This window comes from Pelobates fuscus, chromosome 2 (assembly GCF_036172605.1).
Source record: "Pelobates fuscus isolate aPelFus1 chromosome 2, aPelFus1.pri, whole genome shotgun sequence".
In the NCBI taxonomy this organism is placed as follows: Eukaryota; Metazoa; Chordata; class Amphibia; order Anura; family Pelobatidae; genus Pelobates; species Pelobates fuscus.
The window spans coordinates 304,791,702-304,816,134 of NC_086318.1; positions in this window are offsets into that span (position 1 = coordinate 304,791,702).

A 24,433-nucleotide genomic window follows, 5' to 3' on the forward strand; every position below is an offset into this window, starting at 1 on the left:
GATTCAGTACTCACAAGGAGGGAGCCAATTAGTAATGGCTCAATCAGAACGCCTGTGGGATAATTTGAAGGGATCCCACTCCCTTCCAAGTTGCAGGTAGTACTTCACAGGTCCCAAAAGAAATGTCCACACCAATAAACTATTGGGGACTAAATTCCTTGTAATGATAAAAAGTAAAGTGCAGATATACAGAAATAAACAATTAAAAAACGAAACAAAAACTAAGTAAAAACCACTAAAACTGTGGTAAGGTGAGTAAGTCATCTGTGGGATAAAGAAAGGTTGCAAAACGCGTTTCGCCCAAGTCCTGGGCTTCCTCAGTTGCTCAGTTGAGCAACTGAGGAAGCCCAGGACTTGGGCAAAATGCGTTTTGCAACCTTTCTTTATCCCACAGAGGACTTACTCACCTTACCATCAACTGAGCTCCCTCCTTGTGAGTACTGAATCATACATTTTACGTTGATATACCATTATACTGTATGATATTGCACTAGGTGCTTGTACACCATTTTATCTCCACAGTTATTCCATTTGCCCACATACCATCATCTTTTACCCTGAACCGAACCATTCCACCCATTGTATGTATATGATTTTATGTGATTTGCTGTGTGGATAGAGAGGTTAACACACGGGTGTTTTTTGAGTGATTTGGAATTTATTTGGGTAACACGCTTAGACTCTGTACTTGTATTTCTTAGGGTAAAATATAGGACTTGCCCATTTCCGTTTTTACACATTGAAATATGCCAAATTAGTTTGCCTTTAAGACTGTATGGCAGCCCAGGAATGAGAATTATCCCATCACAGCATATCATTAGCAAAAGGAGAAAACCCAGAGTATTAAAAATAGGTTGTATCCAGTCTTTCTTAGTAGCCACTTAGTCAGAAAACCTCTCCACGTTAGTGTTAATATTTGATTTTTGTATTTTTCACACAAAAACTGCATTTTCACTGATTATATATTTTTCTTTTATTGCTCTACAAAAACTCATATTTGTGTTAAGTACCCCCCATGTACAGGTTTTATGTGGTGTTAAAAAGTTACTGGGCCAAAACATGGGGCATGTCCATTTCAGTCTTCATAACTGGAAATTTGACAAAGTGATTTTCTGTACCTATGTCGCCTTAGGACAGTATGTCAGCCTGGGTGATAACATATCCACCATAATGGCATACCATTTTCAAAAGTAGGAAACTCAGAGTATCCCAAATGGCATATTTTGAGATTTTTGGTCTAGCTACTTTATCACAAATGCAGACTCCATTTAGTGGTTATACTTTTATTTGTGTTTTTTTCACATAAATTAAATCCTTTCAAATGTTTTTTATTGTTTCAAATAATAATAATAAAAATAACTGTTGTACATTTTTGCCACCGTTTCTAACAATCAATAGTATTTAAACAGTATGGTATATGGACAGTGATGTAATAGCAAGGATCTTTTTTATGGTTACATTATCAATACTATGAGTAACAACACAAAGATCATAAATTAAGAAAAAAGAATGAAATCAGGGAGAAAATGCATAAATTGCACATCCATAGTATAAAATGAAATAATTAAAGTAGTAAAAGGAAGAACAAATTAATAACATTTCTTGTTGTGTATATTTATATAGATATTGTAAAATGAATGACAAATGCTGCAAAAAGGAGTCAAACATAAGTGATAAATCGGTTTTCAGTCAGGTGGAAACATCGTCAAGCTTATACTTATTCCTCATTGCCTTCTCCCTCTCAGACCAGTAATGTCTTAGGAGTACATTGGTAGCAGTTGGTACTTGGAAAGCAAGTTCAAAATTTTTTAATTTCAAATAAAAACAGTAAAACATCTTTAACAGAGGGAATTGTAACAGATTGCCAATATCTAGGAACAGTGGCGTACACACGACCCATGGGGCCCCGGTGCGAAAATTGATCCGTGGGCCCCACCCCCTCCCCCCGCACTTACTCTGCACACACTCTTAAAGGACCACTACAGACACCCAGATCACATCAGCTCAATTAAGTGGTCTGGGTGCCAGGTCCCTCTAGTTTTAACCCTACAGCTGAAAACATGTTTCACTGAGGGTCAATCCAGCCTCTAGTGGCTATCTCACTGACAGCCGCTAAAGGCACTTCCGCAATTCTCACTGTGAAAATCACAGTGAAAAGACACTGGACGTCCATAGGAAAGCATTGAGTAATGCTTTACTACGGGAGGTTTGAATGCGCGCGTGGCTCCTGCTGCACATGTGCATTCGGAGCTGAGAGGCGGAGGGATCCCCAGCGCCAAGGGAGTCCGGCGCTGGAGAAAGGTGAGTGCTAAAGACACACACACACTCTCACGAACAGACGCATACACACTAGCTAACAGACACACACATTTACTGACAGAGACACACTCAGTGACATACATACATACTCACTGACAGACAGACACACAACACACTCACTTAATAAAAACATGCACTCTCACTGACAAACACACAGACATCAAACAGACTCACTAACAGACACGCACAACCACACTCAGTAACAGACACACACAGTAACACACTCACTGACACTCACTAGCAGACACACACTCAATAACAGGCACACAAACTAACACACTCACTGACACTCACTAACAGATACACTAACACACACACACAAACACTAACACTAACACACACACTAACACTAACACACATACACATGTTTTTTTTTTAAATTTAATCCCCCAGTCACCTTACCTTTGGGAGAGCTGAGGGGATTCCTTGGGGTCCAGTGGTGCTGCTGGGCGGCTGGTCACCGGGCGGGCTGGCTGGCTGTCTGGCTGGCTGTCGGGCGCGCGAGGGAGCACTCTCCCCTGAGCGCTCTCTGCCCAGCTCCCTCGCGCGGCGAGTACTGATCGTGGAGCCGGAATAAGACGTCATCTTCTGGCTCCGGCATAAGTATGCGGCGTGCAAGGGAGCTGGGCAGTGAGCGCTCAGGGGAGAGTGCTCCCTCGTGCGCCCGCAAGACCGGCCGCCCGGTGACACCAGGGCCAGCCTCGGGTGGGGACTATTTAATAATCAATGGGAGCTTGGACATGATATTGTCTGCTAACTTAAGCTTGCGATCCCGGTATGTACGCCACTGTCTAGGAATGAGTGATGTAGCCGAGATAAGGAGATAAATCTACAGGGAACCCAGTGATAGGAATTATAATTTCCAATATTTTTTGCTAATAGTTGGATAGTTTTGGACATGACCAGAAAATGTGGTATAAAGTACCTATCTGTCCACAGCCTCTCCAGCATAAAGTAGATGTGGAGAGGTGTAGTCGGAACATTTTAAATGGAGAGAAATTCCAGCAATAGATTAATTTTAAATGGAAGTCTAAGTGGGAAATGCAACGTGTAATGATTCATGCCATTTCTCCACCGTGAATACCTCACCCAGATCACTCTCCCACTTTTTCATGTATGGCAATTCCATGCCTACTTCTCTTGCAAAAAAGGCATAACACATGGAAATGGTTTGTTTCCGGCCAGGGTCTGAAATATAAACCTTTTATAAATTTGACATTTCCAATTTTCTAGCATTCAGACCTTGGTCGGAAATCCCAAAATGCTTGCTAATATTTTAAACCAAATTTGCATGTGCTGGGGCATCAAAAACACTTAAGTGGAATTTCTTTTGTAGCTGTTCAAATGTTAAAAAGTTAGAATATTAAAAAAAAATCATTGAATCGAATGGGAGGACCAATAGTCCACATCTAATTCGGGCATAGCTAATTTTAATACTGACACATGAGTGACTCTAGACAAGACAGCAGAAGGGTGAATGTTTCAATATAGTATATTCCAAGCCTTAATAGTGGTCTTGGTCGTAAAAAAAACAACCTTGTGCGCTGAGATGGAAGCAACCATAGAATATCTTTAATCGAAAGCGGAGAACGTTTGCTAGCCTCCATCTCAAGCCAAAGGGGATGGTCATGTTCTTGATTGAATTTCAGCGCCATGGCCGCATTAGTTGCATAATAATAATGAATAAAATACGGCAAACCCACACCCCCGCTAACCCTAAGCTTTTGAAGTATGGATAATTTAATCCTAGATGGTTTTCTTTTCCAGATAAGTTTCAAGAGAGCAGAATGCACCTTTCAAAACAAAAGATAAAGGTATTGAAAGGGACATGGCTCTAAGAAAATGTAAAATTTTGTGAAGAAGAGTCATTTTCACCGAATTAACCCTACCTAACCATGAAATTTCCTGACTACACCACCTCTCAAAATCGTTCCTAAAGTCCGCCCAGACCTTATCCAGGTTATAAGAATGCATCTTGGAAAGGTTCTGGCATAGGTTAATGCCCAGATAAGAGATATAAGAGTCCCTCCAATAGAAGACAAACCGACCTTTCAAAGTGTCTAAATCATACCAAGGTATGTAGAAAGAGAGAGCTTGAGTTTTGGCTATATTCAATTTATAAAAACCAAAGAAAAAAAGTTACCTGCGCTCTCTCCTTAATCCCTATGTATATTTAAACAAATGGAGGTAATTTAGTTACTCCAATGGCCACTGGAGGGAATGCCCGCTTGCCAAAGTCAAGGCAGACCCCCGCTAGATGGGTCCTACTCTAACTCTTCACCTTGCTTCCTTGAGCTTCTTGCAAAGATATCTCTAATGAGACAGAAAGGGGTATTTTTTATATACCCCCTATATACCTATTAACCTTTAATAGGGAACACATGGGATGGGTGGCAGCATTGTAACTTAGCTGAGTGATATAAAAAGTGAATAAAAATGTTTATATTCAATTTATAGAACAACATTTCGACAAATTCCTGCAGGATCGGCATCAACGGAGAAAGTGAAGTCATTGGGTTTTTAAGCGATAACATGATGTCGTCTGTAAAATGACAAAAACAAATTTCCTTGCCCCCAACTGCAATACCTTCGATATCTGCGCTGCAGCATATCATCTCAGCCAGGGGTTCCATTGCCAGCCTACAGGTCAGGTAAGTGAGACATTGGGGGAGACAGCCTACAGATCAGGTGAGGCATGAGGGGGCAGCCTACAGATCCGTTAAGTGAGGCATGGGGGGCAGCCTACAGATCAGTTAATTGAAGCATGGGGGACATCCTACAGATCAGGTAAGTGAGGCATAGGGGGGCAGCCTACAGATCAGGTAAGTGAGGCATTGGGGGCAGCCTACAGGTTAGGTAAGTGATGCATGGGGGGCAGCCTAAAGATCAGGTAAGTGAGGCATGGGGAGACAGCCTACAGATCAGGTAAGTGAGGCATGGGGAGACAGCCTACAGATCAGGTAAGTGAGGCATGGGGGGCAGCCTACAGATCAGGTAAGTGAGGCATGGGGGAGACATCCTACAGATCAGGTAAGTGAGGCATAGGGGGCAGCCTAAATATCATGTAAGTGAGGCATGGGGGGCAGCCTACAGGTTAGGCGCATGAGGCATGGGGTGCAGACTACAGACCAGGTAAGTGAGGCATGGGGGGGAGACAGACTACAGATCAGGTAAGTGAGGCATCCGGGCAGCCTACAGGACAGGTCAGCAAGGAGCAGGAAGGGACAGAAGAAGCACAAAGGTAATGTTGGAGAAGGAGCAGAAAGAAGAATGAAGTGTTTGTAGTGTGTTTGTATAGTTTTGAATACTAACAAAACTCAGGCTCTTTCTTTCTACACTCGGTGGTATGATTTAAGTGTTTTGAAACAGAAATTTGACTTTGACTGGAGGGACTCCTGTGTACCCTATATGGGAATTAACTTGTGAAAGAACCTGTCAAAAATGCATATCTGTAACCTAATGTCTGGGCCGAAATTAGGGACAACCTTGAGAGGTGGTGTAGTCTTGAAATCTCATGGTTAGGTAGGATTAATTCGGTCAAGATGTCTCTCTTTCAAAATGTTTTATATTTTATCAGAGCACTAATAATATATTGGATTATTAGGGAGTCGACTGAGGTCATAGGATTTTTTAATGAAAGCATGATGTTATCTGCAAAAAACGCAAATTTTATGCACCCATTCCCCTACTGCAATGCCCTATATCTGCACACTGTGTAATCATTTCAGCCAGGGGCTTCATTGCCAATGCAAACAGGAGTGGTGACAACGCCTGGTCCCATTGGACAAAGAAAAAGTTTCAGAGATAAAACCAATTGCAGATATCCTTGCAGTTGAAGTGCAATATAGTGCAAATACGGCCCTGATGAAAGAATCTAGAATATTAAATCGTAACATAGCCTCCTTTAGGAAACCCCAATGAATTTGATCAAATGCCTTCTCCGCATCTAATGAAAGAAGAAGAGAAGGAATATGTCCAATTTTATCTGGTGAATTAAATTAATGAAACTCCTAGTACTGTCTGGGGCCTGATGCTTTAATACAAATCCTACCTGGTCCTTGTTAATTAAAGAGGGGAGAATTTGTGAAAGTCTAATAGCCAGTATTTTCGAATACATTTTGGGGTCATCATTAATCAGGGTTATGGGTCGAAAATTTGAACAAACATTAGGAGTTTTTTCAGGTTTGAGTAAGGTCACAATTTTGGCACACAAAGCCTCCCCCGGCATCTCTCCTGTATTACAGTAATTATTAAATAGACAAGTTAAATATGGGGAGAATGACCTATAATATGCCATTGTAAAACCATCAGGTCCCAGGAGCTTTTCCTGCAGGAGTCATGTTAATGGCATTTATAATTTCATTTTGAGATATGGGAGAATTTAGTATATCCAATTTATCTCTTGAAATTTGTTTCCAAGGGACCTTACCAAAAAAAACTAAAACTTATTTTCTCAGATATGGGCTGTGCTGTATTAGAATATGAAGCCAGATTATATAATTTTGTATAATAATCAGCAAACAAATTACTAATTTTCACAGGGTGGGTTACTTTTATGCCATCATCGTTTAGTAAATGTTCAATTCTGGACTGGGAAAGTGTATGTCGTAATTTAGAGGCTAATAATGAGGAAGTCTTATTGCCTTTTCAATAAACAACCTGTTTTGACCGTTTCAACATCAAGGATGAGTGTTTCAACCAAAGTACATACATTTTACATTTTACATTTAATATCAGAGATCATTGCAGTAGGGGACCTAGATGGGCCAAATGTATTTGCCAAATTTAAATTGTACAATTCTTTTTCCAACTCTTTCAGATTTTAGGAACTAATTTTCTTCAAGTAGGAAGCTCTTTGAATAAACTGACCCTGAAAAACAGCCTTATGAGTGTTCCATAATTAAGTTTCTAATACATTTAGAGCTGAATTATCTCTAAAATAATCAGTAAGAATGTTCTCAGCTAGTACCGTATATACTCGAGTATAAGCCGACCCGAATATAAGCCGAGGCCCCTAATTTTACCCCAAAAAACTGGGAAAACTTATTGACTCGAGTATAAGACTAGGGTGGGAAAAGCAGCAGCTACTGGTAAATTTCTAAATAAAATTAGATCCTAAAAAAGTTATATTAACTGAATATTTATTTACAGTGTGTGTATATAATGAATGCAGTGTGTGTGTGTGTATGAATGCAGTGTGTATATGAATGCTGTGTGTGTATGCAGTGTGTGTATGAATCCAGTGTGTGTATATAATGAATGGAGTGCAGTGTGTGTATATGAGTGCAGTGTGTGTATGAGTGCAGTGTGTGTATGAGTGCAGTGTGTGTATGAGTGCAGTGTGTGTATAATGAATGCAGTGCAGTGTGTGTATGAGTGCAGTGTGTATATAATGAATGCAGTGTGTGAGTGCAGTGTGTATATAATGAATGCAGTGCAGTGTGAATGCAGTGTGTATGTATGAGTGCAGTGTGTATGTATGAGTGCAGTGTGTATGTATGAGTGCAGTGTGTATGTATGAGTGCAGTGTGTGTGTGTATGAACCCGTGGCAACGCTCTGACCCCGCGGCTCTCGCGAGAGTTGCAGAGGGAGCTGACCTGAGAGCTGCACGGACGGAGGAGAGAGAAGGGAGCTGACAGGAGCTGCGGTGAAGGTAAGTTACAGCTTCCTGACAGCCCCCGGTCCTTGTCTGTATTATGGCAATGAAAATTGCCATAATACAGACAACTGACTCGAGTATAAGACGAGTGAGTGTTTTTCAGCACAAAAAATGTGCTGAAAAACTCGTCTTATACTCGAGTATATACGGTAATTTGTTTTCTACATCTGTAACCAAATTGTCACTTAGTCTCCATGTTCTATTTTTACTTGACTGGACTGACTCTTCTAAATACAACCCTATAGGGGCATGGTCTGACCAATTTATGTCTAGAATATCTGAACGCAAAACATAAGTTATGGATTGCTCACCTGCCAAGAACCTGTCAATTCTGGAATACATATTGTAAGAGGTCAAGTGGTAGGTGTAGTCCCTCTCTCCTTCATATTGGATACGCAAACAATCATATAGTTCCTGGGAAAAGAAATTTAGAGAATAGGTTAGCCAATTGTTCACTTGTATAATTCTTAACAACACTATCATGTTCTTTAACTATATCCTTCTCACAATCTTAAATCCCCACCAAATATCAATCTGCCCCTGAATCCTCCTCGCAATCTAAAATCCCCACCAAATATCAATCTGCTCCTGACATTCCCAGAAACACGATTAACCAATTTGTTATTAGGAATTAATACTATCCAAAGTTAGAAAAATATGCATTTACCAAAGTGTACCCAATACTAATGTGTGAACCTCTCCAAATCAGATATCTGCCGTCCACATCCACCACCACCTCATCGGTGCCGCAAGCCACACTATTATGGATTAAAACAGAGACACCCCTATATTTTACACGAAAGGTAGAGTGAAAATGGGTAGGTTAATCTTTTAGCAAAGTACTAGGGATATTGTGTGTTTTGAAATGGATTTCCTGTATAAATCAGATGTCAGGTTTATAGAGTTTTGTTTCACTGAATTCACTATATCATTTTTAATACTTTTGTTCTGATCAATTAATTTACAGCTGCCTTCCAGGGATTTTGAAGATTTAGAAGTAAGATGGACATTTATTGATGTGTATTCAGTGATATCTAGCAATTCTATTACATTTGTTTTTTTTGTTTTTTTCGTTTTTATCACTTTATATATGGGAGCAAGCATTTGTATATATTTTTTTTTTTTTGTGGTTTATTATTTATGTGATATATCCAGAAATTACTGGGCTTGACACTACTATATTATAAGCATTTTTGAACACTGTTATTAGTCACATTCCATTTTAATAATAATCAATGAAACTGAAGTTGTATTACTTTAGTACCTTAACCACTTTGTGTTCTTTTCATTGTATATATTCTAATAAGAAAAAAAAAAACACTGGGTCTGGTGGTTTACAACCAAACTTCCAAATAGGGCTACTTCTTCTATGTTTTCTGATTAAAAATTCTGTTTCAAACACAGCACTAAAATCCCATTATAGAAGAGCATTTTACATACCATGGAGGAAGTTTTATAGGTCCAAAGCTTGCATTTAAGTTCTTCTTCATCAATGTGCCCTGTAGACACCCCAAGAAAAATAATAGAAATAGTGAATGATCTTGTTAATTAAATGTGCTGCATTATTATTAAAGGAACACTATAGTGTCAGGGATATAACCATGTATTCCTGTGCTGGTGTGGGCTGATATGGCTGTTAAGGTGGCTGGTCCTCGCCCTGAAAAGGTGACTTTAATTACCTCTTCTCCACATTAATGCTGGTCTCGCTGTGCCTGACCCCGCCTCCATGGCTGAGATCATCAATCTTGATAATCTTAGCCAATGCATCCAACGTTTTCCAATAGGAAAACATTGGGAGCAGTGGCGTACATACCAGGGTCGCAGGGGTCGCGGCTGCGACCGGGCCCGGCCCACCAGGGGGCCCGGCCGCCCCTGCGACCCGGTATGTACGCTCTCCGCCAGCCTCTTCTCCTGGGGGGCCCAGGAGCCGACCACCTCCGGGCCCCCCGAGGCTGGCCCTGCTTACACCCGGCGGCCGGCTGGTGCGCGAGGGAGCACTCTCCCCTGAGTGCTTCCTCTTCAGCTCCCTCGCGCACCGCACTGATACCGGAGCCGGAAGATGACGTCATCTTCCGGCGCCGGTATCAGTACGCGGCGCGCGAGGGAGCTGAAGAGGAAGCACTCAGGGGAGAGTGCTCCCTCGCGCGCCCGCAGGACCAGCCAGCCCGCCGGGTGACCGGCCCCCCCAGGAGCCCAGCAGCACCACTGGACCCCAGGGAATCCCCTCAGCACTCCAAAGGTAAGGAGGCTGGGGGGATTAAATAAAAAAAAAAACATGTGTAAGTGTGTGTGAGTGTTAGTGTGTGTGTGTGAGTGTGTGTTAGTGTTAGTGCGTGTGAGTGTGTGTGTGTGTTAGTGTGTGTGTGAGTGAGTGTTAGTGTGTGTTTGTGAGTGAGTAAGTGTTAGTGTGTGTGTGTGTTAGTGTGTGTGTGTGTTAGTGTGTGTGTGTGTGTTAGTGTGAGTGTTTGTGTTAGAGTGTGTGCTAGTGAGTGTCAGTGAGTGTGTTACTGTGTGTGTCTGTTACTGAGTGTGTTTGTGTGTGTGTGTGTTAGTGAGTCTGTTTGATGTCTGTTAGTGAGTGTGTGTTTGTCAGTGAGAGTGTATGTTTTGTAAGTGAGTGTGTATGTATGTCTGCCGCTGAGTGTGTCTTTGTCAGTAAATGTGTGTGTCTGTTAGCTAGTGTGTATGCATTTGTTCGTGAGAGTGTGTGTGTGTGTGTCTTCAGCACTTACCTTTCTCCAGCGCCGGACCCCCATGGCGCTGGGGATCCCTCCGCCTCTCAGCTCCGAATGCGCATGCACGGTGAGAGCCGCGCACGCATTCAAACCGCCCATAGGAAAGCATTACTCAATGCTTTCCTATGGACGTTCAGTGTCTTAAAATGGCGGAAGCGCCTCTAGCGGCTGACAGTGAGACAGCCACTAGAGGCTGGATTAACCCTCAGTGAAACATAACAGTTTCTCTGAAACTGCTATGCTTTCAGCTGCAGGGTTAAAACTAGAGGGACCTGACACCCAGACCACTTAATTGAGCTGATGTGATCTGGGTGTCTGTAGTGGTCCTTTAAGTGTGTGTGCATCTGCATGCAGTGGCGTACATACCGCGGTCGCAACCCCTGCGACCAGGTGCCCGCCGCCATGTGTTGCTGCCCCGGCCCGCGCAGAGTAAGCGCGAGGGGGGGGGCCCCACGGATCAATTTTCGCACCGGGGCCCCATGGGTCATGTGTACGCCACTGATTGGGAGGCTATTGTGAATGCATGGAAAAACGTTGCGCTGCCCCAATAAGCATCTTCTCATAGAGATACATTAAATCAATGCATCTCTGTGGGGAACGTTCATTGCCTCCATGCAGAGCGTTTAGACATTGAAGGTAGTCTGAGTGACAGCCACTAGAGGAGTTCCTAGGCAGCAATGTAAACACAGCCTTTTCTCTGAAAAGGAAGCATTTACTGTGCTTGGCTGCAGGGACATGCTGTAGACACTAGAACCACGACATTAAGATAGAAACATAGAAACATAGAACGTGACAGCAGATAATAACCGATTGGCCCATCTAGTCTGCCCAATTTTCGAAATACTTTTATTAGTTTCTGGCCTTATCTTAAGTCTAGGATAGCCTTATGCCTATCCCATGCATGCTTAAACTCCTTCACTGTCTTAACCTCTACCACTTCAGCTGGAAGGCTATTCCATGCATCCACTACCCTCTCAGTAAAGTAATACTTCCTGATATTATTTTTAAACCTTTGCCCCTCTAATTTAAGACTATGTCCTCTTGTTGTGGTAGTTTTTCTTCTTTTAAATACAGTCTCCTCTTTTACTGTGTTGATTTCCTTTATGTATATAAATGTTTCTATCATATCCCCCCTGTCTCGCTTTTCCTCCAAGCTATACATGTTAAGATCCTTTAACCTTTCCTGGTAAATTTTATCCTGCAATCCCTAAACCAGATGTAGTTGTTCTGGTGACTCTGGTGTCTATATAAATAAGTAAAAACATCCTTTGCTCTGAAATTTCATCAATAAACTGACGTGTTTGTTTGCTAAATATATTGTGTATTTATATAAGTAAATAGGCAGAAAGACACATTCATATATACATATATGCACTTGTATATGATACAGATAGCATGCAATTAAACAATTAAATAAAACAGCAGTACATTTTTTGTTGAACATATCAACTGATACTCACCCGAAGATCATTTTCAAATACAGAGACACACTAACAGGAATAAAAAAAATTACGGATTAACTGATAATCCTTACAACACAAGCCATCATCCAGGAACAGATACTTTAAACTCTGCTCTAATAATGAGTTGACTGATGCACTGAAAGGTAGATATTTGGCCAGATACAATGAGGGACGCTTGGACAAGACTATAAAAAACAATGCCTTATGAATGATATAATTGTTAAAATGTTAGATTTTTACACACTGAAAATGAAAATCAATGACAAAGTTTTTTTTAAAAAGTGTTCCATTTGGAACTCAGTGAATGAAAAGAATATGCTGTGGGATCTGAATAAATTAACTACTAGCTATTGAAATGTTAGTCTTACACGTTGCTGGGAAGGTTAACTCCTTGCATATCTCAGAGGGAAATAGAATGAATACAAACCTGAAAGTGTGAGATAAGTGTATCCTAACAGGTAAACATTTTATGTTGTGTAGTTATCTCTAAGTGCAGGCCAAACAAGGTATTGGTATGCTGACCTCCACAAACTGTATATACAAACAAGAAGACTATATGTGTGTGCAAACATGTGGGGACCTTCCTGACAAAATAGGTAAACACAATATGTAAATATGTTAAGTATAGTGTAATATATATTTTATGTAATATGGGCCTTCTTTAGATTAGGAGCTTGTTTGAGCAGGGCCCTCTGGTTCCCATATGTCACACATGTTTTGTAAGAATTTAGTGTTTGTCTTGTTTCCTATTGTACAGTGCTACGGAATAATGTTTGCTCTATATAAATAATTATAGTAATAATACTTATAACAATAATTATATAAATTAATTTAAAGCTAACATCTTAAAAAAAAAAAAAAAACTTTTTTTTTATGTGTGTTGTTGCCAGTTTCACTAATTTGCTTGTGAAGCGCATGAGGTATTTGCTCTTATTCAACTCCATACTGTCTGTCTTCCAATTGCAAATAATGAAGTAACTGAAGAGGTTGTCAATTAAACAGTGATACTAATCAAGACATAACAGCTTCCTTAAGGAAACACTGTGGTAGAACATATTTTAGAACATTGTCAGCATTGGCTCCATTCAGTCCTATTCTCGCACAATTGAGTGGTCCAGATGTTTATATATCATCAAGGCAACATTTGTACCAAGAATGACCCTTTCTGTAGGAACAGTCTGGACAAAGAATGTTTACAAAGAAGAACCCATCCATTGTGCTACACCAAGGCTTATTTCACCATGGAACGGCTATTTTCATCATTAATTAACGCCAGCATCTTTAATGAGAAGATTGTCAAGGACAGTTAAGAAAATGACTAAAAGTGTCCTTGGCAACTTGAATGTACTATTACTGAATTTACCTTACTTTCAGTAAGTGTGACATAAATGTCGGTTTCTTTGAAGTGCGCAGACCAGCATTCCTTTGAGAGATGGCATTATATATTTCTTGACAAAAAAATAAATATTAATAATAAAGCAACAGCCATCTGCTAACATGAAGAAACTAAACTAAAATAAAATACAAAAAGACTCTCCCTTGACAAATAAAGACATTATGCCTCTAACAATTTTTTTTTTTTTTTTTAAAGCTTGTGTTCAGTTTAATTGGGATACGATACAGCCGCAATAAAAATGAAGAAAAAATAAAATGATTTAGTATCTTTGAAATTACATGATATAAAAAATCATGCATTTTATAATTCGACTTGCATGAAAAGTGTTAGGCTCACTCTGTGTTCTTAAGAAAAGCTATATAGAAAAATAGAAAACTAATATATGAAGTCTAGAGACTTATCAGATTCTCTAGAGACTTTAAAATAAAGGTCTGGATATTTTTTTAGGAATACAGACTAGTACAGGGTGTAATCATTAATGTATTTGGTAATAGTGTGTTGATCCAATGAGATATCTAAAAGCCATTTAGCTATCTAGGTGATTTTTTCCTCCTATATTGAGGTATATTTGTAAAAGGCTTCAAACTGGGCTGGGTATTTGTTTTTTTATTTTGTTGCTTTTTTTGGATCATCTGCAGAAACAGATGTGTGGACAGGTGAACTTGATGGACGTGTTTTTTTTCCACTTACATTATTATGGCCATATTCACTATATAGGAAAATGGCTTAAATAATTTCGGGGCTAAAGATGGTGCATCGTCAGTTATTAGGAGCATCATTTAATGCAACGTGTTTGCCAGTTTTGATAATTGTAAAAATCCTGGCCTTTAACTATTCCTTTTTTTTACATTATAATATTATCAATAAAAAGAATTTAAGAACAAAAGTAATCTTACATACTTTTACAATGCAATGCCCTCATTGTTATATATTTGTTCACGAATTGGGTTATTCAATTTAATTTAAATAAAAATAAAAAAAAATAAGAAAATTCAAAATCAGATATGTCACGAAATTTCGGTGCCTTCATTAAAATACAATCCATATTTTATCTCTAATTGTAAATATCTTATTCTAAAAAGGATAAAAGCTGCATGCAACATACACCACCAACAAAATTCCAAACACAACACATATGCTTATAATAAGACTGTAGGCTATGGTTTCTGGTGTCCATATTAAAGACTTTAGAAAACCTCAGGGTGAAAAGACAAAATAAATAAAAGCAATAATAATGCGGATCAATCACAGCAAAAGTTCCCTATTCATTTAGAGCATATTTTTGTATATTTGAAACATTTCGGCCCCCCCCCCCCTGTTTTCTTCACTGTACTTGTCTGTGGCCCAGAGCAGCAGGCCATATTGATGTGATATTGGGTGCCATCTGACAAAAGCAACATGATGCAACAAAAGATTCACGATTGAAGCTGCATAAATTATGGGGTTTTTTCTGTGAAAAAGAAGCAAAAACATAGTATTGATACAATTCATGGTAACATGTGCAAGACTGGAATCATTTTTATTTGCTGAGAAAAATTAACAAAGTGGTGTCTATATATTCTAGGCTATTCTTAAAGATAGACAAATCCATCTCCGTGATGGTCTGTATATTTGAGAATAATTTATATTTTGTATTTATAGCATGGTATAAATAGCTATATAAACATATTTATTTTGTACTTCTCTGGCTTTCATTAATCACAGTGACTTAAGATGCTGTAAATCAACAGGATTGAAAGAAAGTATGGCAGAGATTTAGGAGGCATCGGTTTCAGGTTGCCTAATCCCTTGCCTTCAATTTAGATAACAACTATGGATAGAAAAAAACAAATAGAAATTAAGTCATATTGGTAGTATAAAAGCAGTTACCAAGTGAACGCATGTCTTGGTGGAACCCATAAGCTTTTAATTAATTGCTTATTTGAATTGAGGGGGTTTGTATCTTGTAGAATTGAGCCACACTGTGATTTGCATGGTGGCAGCTCTTTTCAATTTATTTTCTGATTATATTTTGTGGTTCATTTGGTCTCAAGAGGGCAATTGTTTTTTTCATTTCCATTATATTTTTCTAAAGCATGTTTTGTGGGAAACTGAATATGCATTATGTAGCCTGCTGCCTTTGTATAAAGGGATCTTAGGAAAACCATTATGCAGAAGTATACTTTGGGGGAGCTCTATAAAATTAGAAAAACCTTGGTTACATAAAATAAAATGTATCTTTCAAGTATCTTTCCAATTAATATATATCCACCATATATAGATTATCTATTATTTTTTTTACATCATTGAAATGGCTTTTCAGAGTAAAAGTGAATTAAATTGGGTCCCAATTTCATTTTGGTTTACCTTATAAAGACATTAAGGCAATATGTGAATGTCTTACTCATCTGTATACCGTTGTGCCCAAAAGTTTGCATACCCTTGCAGAAACTGTGAAATTCTGGCGTTGATTTAAAAAATATGACTGATAATTAGTGTTGTCGAGAACCCGAAATTTTCGGTTTGCGAACGGCGAACGCGAACTTCCTCAAATGTTCGCGAACCGGCGAACCGCGCGAACCGCCATTGACTTTAATGGGCAGGCGAATTTTAAAACCAACAGGGACTCTTTCTGGCCACAAAAGTGATGGAAAAGTTGTTTCAAGGGGACTAACACCTGGACTGTGGCATGCCGGAGGGGGATCCATGGCAAAACTCCCATGGAAAATTACACAGTTGATGCAGAGTATGCTTTTAATCCATAAAGGGCAGAAATCACCTAACATTGACACCTGTCCTCAAAGCCCCTGATACACACTGACACAGAGCAGAATAGAGACTGTTCCCCGTCCTCAGAGACCATGATACACACTGACACAGAGCAGAATAGAGACTGTTACCCCTACATAGGGTCACTTGGCAGATATGGCGAGGTCGTGGGAGGGGGAGGATGACTTTCACCTCTTCCCCTGTTAGATTCCCGTTGTGCTGTGACATCACCCTTATACGCTGTGTAAAGCATACTATTTAATTTGATCAGCATGGCCACTTGAGTTTTCACGCTGCTTGTAGTTTATATATGGTTCACAAAAATCAAACAAACGATAAAGTAAACATGTAAGGATTCAGAATATTCTTTCAAACCCTTACACATTGTGTGTACGTACTTTTTGTCTTAAGTTTGTGGCTTTAAAGAGGTTCACGTTGTTTCTATGATGTGCATAACATGTTCTTGTAAATGTTTGTTAAATTTTTCCTGGAATTTTAATTTTTGAATCTGAATAAAGATAGTCAAATCCCTGATACACACTGACACAGAGCAGAATAGAGACTGTTCCCCCTACATAGGGTCACTTGGCAGATATGGATTGACACCTGTCCTCAAAACCCCTGATACACACTGACACAGAGCAGAATAGAGACTGTTCCCCCTACATAGGGTCACTTGGCAGATATGGATTGACACCTGTCCTCAAAACCCCTGATACACACTGACACAGAGCAGAATAGGGACTGTTCCCCCTACATAGGGTCACTTGGCAGATATGGATTGACACCTGTCCTCAAAACCCCTGATACACACTGACACAGAGCAGAATAGAGACTGTTCCCCCTACATAGGGTCACTTGGCAGATATGGATTGACACCTGTCCTCAAAACCCCTGATACACACTGACACAGAGCAGAATAGAGACTGTTCCCCCTACATAGGGTCACTTGGCAGATATGGATTGACACCTGTCCTCAAAACCCCTGATACACACTGACACAGAGCAGAATAGGGACTGTTCCCCCTACATAGGGTCACTTGGCAGATATGGATTGACACCTGTCCTCAAAGCCCCTGATACACACTGACACAGAGCAGAATAGAGACTGTTCCCCGTCCACAGAGACCATGATACACACTGACACAGAGCAGAATAGAGACTGTTCCCCGTCCACAGAGACCATGATACACACTGACACAGAGCAGAATAGAGACTGTTCCCCCTACATAGGGTCACTTGGCAGGTATGGATTGACACCTGTCCTCAAAGCCCATGATACACACTGACACAGAGCAGAATAGAGACTGTTCCCTGTCCACAGAGACCATGATACACACTGACACAGAGCAGAATAGGGACTGTTCCCCCTACATAGGGTCACTTGGCAGGTATGGATTGACACCTGTCCTCAAAGCCCATGATACACACTGGGGGGAGCTACTTTCCTTCCCAACCCCTGCGCGGTGGGTGGTGGCCATAAATCACAATGGGGGGGCCTATTTTCCTCCCCCCCCCTGGCCCCCATCCCTGCGCGGTGGGTGGGGGGCATAAATCACAATGGGACGGACCTACTGATAGGAGTGGAGTATTGTTCATATCAGTTTAATACCTTCCACGTCTCCTATCAGTGGACGTGTATATGGCAGCCATTTTAGGGACCGCACACCTGGGACCCGAGCAAGGTCACCTCGTTCAAGCTGCTCTGGTTCCTTGATGAGCCAGCTGCCCGTGAGTTAACATGTCCCGTGGAGAAGCACTCTGTCCTGTAAAGTCTCACCACAAAAAAATTAAATAAATAACAGCACTCGGAGTGGTGAGTTTAGTAAATGTTCATATCAGTTTAATACCTTCCGCGTCTCCTATCAGTGGACATGTATATGGCAGCCATTTTAGGAACCGCACACCTGGGACCCGAGCAAGGGCACCTCTTCAACAGGCGACAAGATTTGGCCCTGTAAAACTCTCCTGGATATTATGTACAATTTCTATGGATATGGCATTGATTTATGTAACAGGGAGATGGAAGAAGATGCTTGGTCGGTCCTCTTACTTGAAATTTGGGGCACTGCGCGGGCAAGCTAATGTGCCACCAGATAGGATTGGTGAGTTTAGTATTGTTCTGATCAGTTTAATACCTTCCGTGTCTCCTATCAGTGGACGTGTAAATGGCAGCGATTTTTAATTGTGGAATCACCTCCCCTTTTTAGGCCAAGGTGGGAAGATGCTTAGACCACTGGTATATTGGTGCCATCTTGGAGGATTTTTTTTTGGTTTGGTTTTTGAAGCCACAGTGCTGCACCAGTGGGCCTAAAAATTAGGCATGTACACATGCCTGACAAATTTGGTATTGTTGCAGCCGCTGCTGTAGCAGCGGCCAGAAAAATTGATGTTTGTTTCACAGGCAGAAAGTGCCCTAAAACATGGCAGCTTGAACCCTAGTTGGTGGCGGATAAGTCACGCAAGTCAAACGTCATTCAGAGCTAAAATACAGCAGCGTGTGGACCATTTTTAGCCCAAGGCAGCTCATCTCATCAGGCCTTTTTTAATCGAATGTATCGCCCAGTGTCAGTCCCTTCGGGATCCATCCCTCATTCATCTTAATAAAGGTGAGGTAATCTAGACTTTTTTGACCTAGGCGACTTCTCTTCTCAGTGACAATACCTCCTGCTGCACTGAAGGTCCTTTCTGACAGGACACTTGAAGCGGGGCAGGCCAGAAGTTCTATCGCAAATTGGGATAGCTCAGGCCACAGGTCAAGCCTGCACACCCAGTAGTCAAGGGGTTCATCGCTCCTCAGAGTGTCGATATCTGCAGTTAAAGCGAGGTAGTCTGCTACTTGTCGGTCGAGTCGCTCTCTGAGGGTGGATCCCGAAGGGCTGTGGCGATGCATAGGACATAAAAAGGTCCGCATGTCCTCCATCAACAACACGTCTTTAAAGCGTCCTGTCCTTGCCGGCGTGGTCGTGGGAGGAGGAGGAGGATGACTTCCACATCTCCCCCTGTTAGATTCCCGTTGTGCTGTGACATCACCCTTATACGCTGTGTAGAGCATACTTTTTAATTTATTTTGCAAATGCTGCATCCTTTCCGACTTGTTGTAATTCGGTAACATTTCCGCCACTTTCTGCTTATACCGGGGGTCTAGTAGCGTGGACACCCAGTACAGGTCGTTCTCCTTCAGCCTTTTTATACGAGGGTCCCTCAACAGGCAGGACAGCATGAAAGACCCCATTTGCACAAGGTTGGATGCCGAGCTACTCATTTCCCGTTCCTCCTCCTCACTGATGTCATTGAAGGTATGTTCTTCCCCCCAGCCACGTACAACACCACGGGTACCAGATAGGTGACAACGATCACCCTGGGATGCCTGTTGTGTTTGGTCTTGCTCCTCCTCCTCCTCCTCAAAGCTACAATCCTCCTCTGACTCCTCTTCCTCACAATCCTCTTCCAGCGTTGCCGCAGGTCCAGCAAGCGATGCTGATAAGGCTGTTTCTGGTGGTGATGGTGACCACAACTCTTCCTCTTCCTCTTCACGCTCATCTACAGCCTGATCCAGCACTCTTCGCAGGGCACGCTCCAGGAAGAAAACAAATGGTATGATGTCGCTGATGGTGCCTTCGTTGCGACTGACTAGGTTTGTCACCTCCTCAAAAGGACGCATGAGCCTACAGGCATTGCGCATGAGCGTCCAGTAACGTGGCAAAAAAGTTCCCATCTCCCCAGAGGCTGTCCTAGCACCCCGGTCATACAAATATTCATTAACAGCTTTTTCTTGTTGGAGCAGGCGGTCGAACATTAGGAGTGTGGAATTCCAACGTGTAGGGCTGTCGCAAATCAAGCGCCTCACTGGCATGTTGTTTCACCGCTGGATATCGGCAAAGTGAGCCATGGCCGTGTAGGAACGCCTGAAATGGCCACACACCTTCCTGGCCTGCTTCAGGACGTCCTGTAAGCCTGTGTACTTATGCACAAAGCGTTGTACGATCAGATTACACACATGTGCCATGCACGGCACATGTGTCAACTTGCCCAACTTCAATGCCGCTATCAAATTTTTTCCGTTGTCACACACCACTTTGCCGATATCCAGTTGCTGCGGAGTCAGCCACTTTTCCACCTGTGCGTTCAGGGCGGACAGGAGTGCTTGTCCGGTGTGACTCTCTGCTTTCAAGCAAGTCAAACCCAAGACGGCGTGACACTGCCGTATCTGGGATGTGGAATAGTACCTGGGGAGCTGGGGGGGTGCTGTTGATGTGGAGCAAGACGCAGCAGCACAAGAGGACTCAGCCGAGGAGGTTATGGAAGAGGATGGAGTAGGAGGAGTAGAGGAGGTGGCAGCAGGACTGCCTGCAATTCGTGGCGGTGTCACCAACTCCTCTGCAATGCCACGCATTCCTTGCTTGTCAGCCGTCAGCAGGTTTACCCAATGCGCAGTGTAGGTGATATACCTGCCCTGACCATGCTTTGCAGACCAGGTATCAGTGGTCAGATGGACCCTTGCCCCAACACTGTGTGCCAGACATGCCATGACTTCCTTTTGCACAATCGAGTACAAGTTGGGGATTGCCTTTTGTGAAAAGAAATTCCGGCCGGGTACCATCCACTGCGGTGTCCCAATAGCTACAAATTTTTTGAATGCCTCAGACTCAACCAGATTGTATGGTAAAAGCTGGCGGGCTAATAGTTCGGACAAGCCAGCTGTCAGACGCTGGGCAAGGGGGTGACTTGGTGACATTGGCTTCTTACGCTCAAACATGTCCTTGACAGACACATGACTGTGGGCAGATGAGCGGGAACTGCTCAAGGTGGGAGACGGAGTGGCGGATGGTTGAGAGGGGGCAAGAAGGACAGCAGTGGTTGACGTGGCTGAAGATGCTAGACCAGGAGGAGGATGGCGGCTTAGAGTAGGCGTGCTGCTTGTACTCATGTGTTGATCCCATAGGCGTTTGTGATGTGAGATCATGTGCCTACGCAAAGAAGTTGTATCTAGGTGGGTGTTGGACCTCCCACGACTCAGTTTCCTTTGGCACAGGTTGCAAATGGCATCGCTGTTGTCCGAGGCAGACACACAAAAAAATGCCACACTGCTGAGCTCTGCAATGACGGCATTCTGGTGGTGGACACAGCATGCGTTGATTGGCGTGCTGTCGGGCTGACCCCGGGTGCCAATGCATGCTGCCTGACTGTGCCACTAGCTCCTTGCGACGACCCCCCCTGCTTCCAACTCGTCTCCTCCTCCTCTCTGTCTCCCCATCTGAACTTTCGCCCTGTTCTTCTTCTTGCCGAGCGGGCACCCACGTGACATCCATGGACGCATCGTCATCATCAACCGCTTCGCTTGTATCTGACAACTCAGAAAAGGAAGCAGCAGTGGGTACAACATCATCACACCGTACCTCCATGTGTTTAATGCTGCCTGCCTGAGACATATCCTGTTATCTACATCCTCTAGCAATAATGGTTGCGCATCACTCATTTCTTCAAACGGGTGTGTGAATAACTCCTCTGACATACCAAGTAAAGCGGCTGTGGTGCTAGTTTTGGTGGTGGCGGCAGGCGGGTGAGTGGTATCTTGAGAGGTGCCTGAAGCTAAGCTGGAGGAGGATGGTGCGTCAAGGTTCCGAGCGGAGGCTGTACAAGATTGGGTGTCCTGTGTTAGCCAGTCAACTATATCCTCAGAACTTTTCAAGTTCAGGGTACGTGGCTTCTGAAAACTGGGCATTATTCTAGGGCAAAAGGGAATCACAGCACCACGACCACGACGGCCCCTGCGGGGTGGCCTGCCTCTGCCTGTCATTTTTTGGGGGATTAGTGGTACTATGCGTGCAAGCTACTGTGAGATCAGATATGATTGGCAATGTGAACTGTAACAGTTCTGCAGAGCACACACTGTAGGCCTGACACACCCGCTTGAAGACAAGTAACTGCTATTCAATCTATAACAGTGAAAAACTAATTTTGGCTTTAAAAGCACGCTATAGAGACACCAGATATGATTGGCAATGTGCACTGGAACAGTTCTGGTGAGCACACGCTGAAGGAAGGACTGACAGAGCCGCCTGAAGGACACTGACTGGCTGCTATTAGCTTACACTAGAAACCTTTTTTCTTTGTAAAAGCACGCTATAGAGACACCAGATATGATTGGCAATGTGCACTGGAACAGTTCTGGAGAGCACACGCTGAAGGAAGGACTGACAGAGCCGCTTGAAGGACACTGACTGGCTGCTATTAGCTTACACTAGAAACCTTTTTTCTTTGCAAAAGCACGCTATAGAGACACCAGATATGATTGGCAATGTGCACTTGAACAGTTCTGCAGAGCACACACTGTAGGCCTGACACACCCGCTTGAAGACAAGTAACTGCTATTCAATCTATAACAGTGAAAAAAAAATTTTGGTTTTAAAAGCACGCTATAGAGACACCAGATATGATTGGCAATGTGCACTGGAACAGTTCTGGAGAGCACACGCTGAAGGAAGGACTGACAGAGCCGCTTGAAGGACACTGACTGGCTGCTATTAGCTTACACTAGAAACCTCTTTTCTTTGTAAAAGCACGCTATAGAGACACCAGATATGATTGGCAATGTGCACTGGAACAGTTCTGGAGAGCACACGCTGAAGGAAGGACTGACAGAGCCGCTTGAAGGACACTGACTGGCTGCTATTAGCTTACACTGGAAACCTTTTTTCTTTGTAAAAGCACGCTATAGAGACACCAGATATGAGTGGCAATTGTAAAAGTACGCTGGCAGGGTTGTGCAGGGCACACGCTGAAGGAAGGCCTGACAGAGCCGCTTGAAGGACACTGACTGGCTGCTATTAGCTTACACTGGAAACCTTTTTTCTTTGTAAAAGCACGCTAAAGAGACACCAGATATGATTGGCAACTGTCAAAGCACGCTGGCACAGGTCAGCAGAGCACACGCTGAAGTAAGCCTGACACCCAGACGCTTGCAGACAACTAACTGCTCTTCTATTACAGTGAAAAAAAATATTTCTTTTAAATCTAAAGCTTAACCTATTGTAAAAACAGATATGAGTGGTGGCACTGACTGTGCAAATGGGCAAGGCATCCAACCTGACACAGAAGCTGGCAGGCAGGCAACTGCTCTTCTATTACAGTGAATGTGGCAGCAGCAGCCACAAGAGACTTTTACTGTACAAGTTATCTGTCATTTTATATATCAAGCCCTACATGTATCGTATATTTACCAGCAATGTTAATGTAACCGGTTGAAACAATGTTGCCGGTAGCGTAATTGGGGTCGTGGGTGGCCGCCGTTCGCCTAATCTCCACGTGGCGGCGGCCATCTTAACTGCCGAACAGCGGTGTTTGGTCGTCGAGCGTCTGGAACTAAAATCGGACGCTCGACTAACCAGACACCGCTCAGACCTCCAGGATCGCCAAACCGTATGATTCAAACTGCCGAACGGCCCGCCGTTCGGTAGTTTGAATTCCCCAGACTAGGGGATTCATCCGAACGAAAGATTGGGGTCGGATGGCTGGGATGTTCGGCACTTTCTATTCAGTGAAATAGACCGACTACAGGGCCAGAATCTATGGAGCTGTTTTCGGCTACTGTGTCCCTGCAGTCGGTCAAATCTTTAAATGTCTGTAACTCCCGAACCCCTGGTCTGATCTGGGTGAAATTTGAATATGTTACTCACCCAGAGCAGACCTACCAGGGGACCCCTCACTTGTCATCGTACCCCCCGTATTTAGGGACATTCAGAAACTGGGGAAAACTCTGTTCCCACTAATTAATTTACCTGCTAATCTAAGGGGAGGAGAGGGAGGGGAGGTGATTGTGAGATGATTGGTTGTTTTGAGTTACCTCCCTTGCAAGGGAAAAAGCCATAAAAGAAATTGTGTGAATAAAGCTGACAGTTGACCTCCAAGCTATGTGTCGTCTAGTTCTTGGAGGGAAGGGATTGTGACTACGCTACCCGTTTTATACCTGTCTTGGATTGCTGTTCCTGTCTACCAGCGGAGCTACCTTGGATCATACCTCTACTCCGCTACAATTGGTGGCAAGCGACGGGATCGTACTACACAGCAAGAGGCATTCAGCAGGAATTAAAGGACTGAATGGAAACGGAT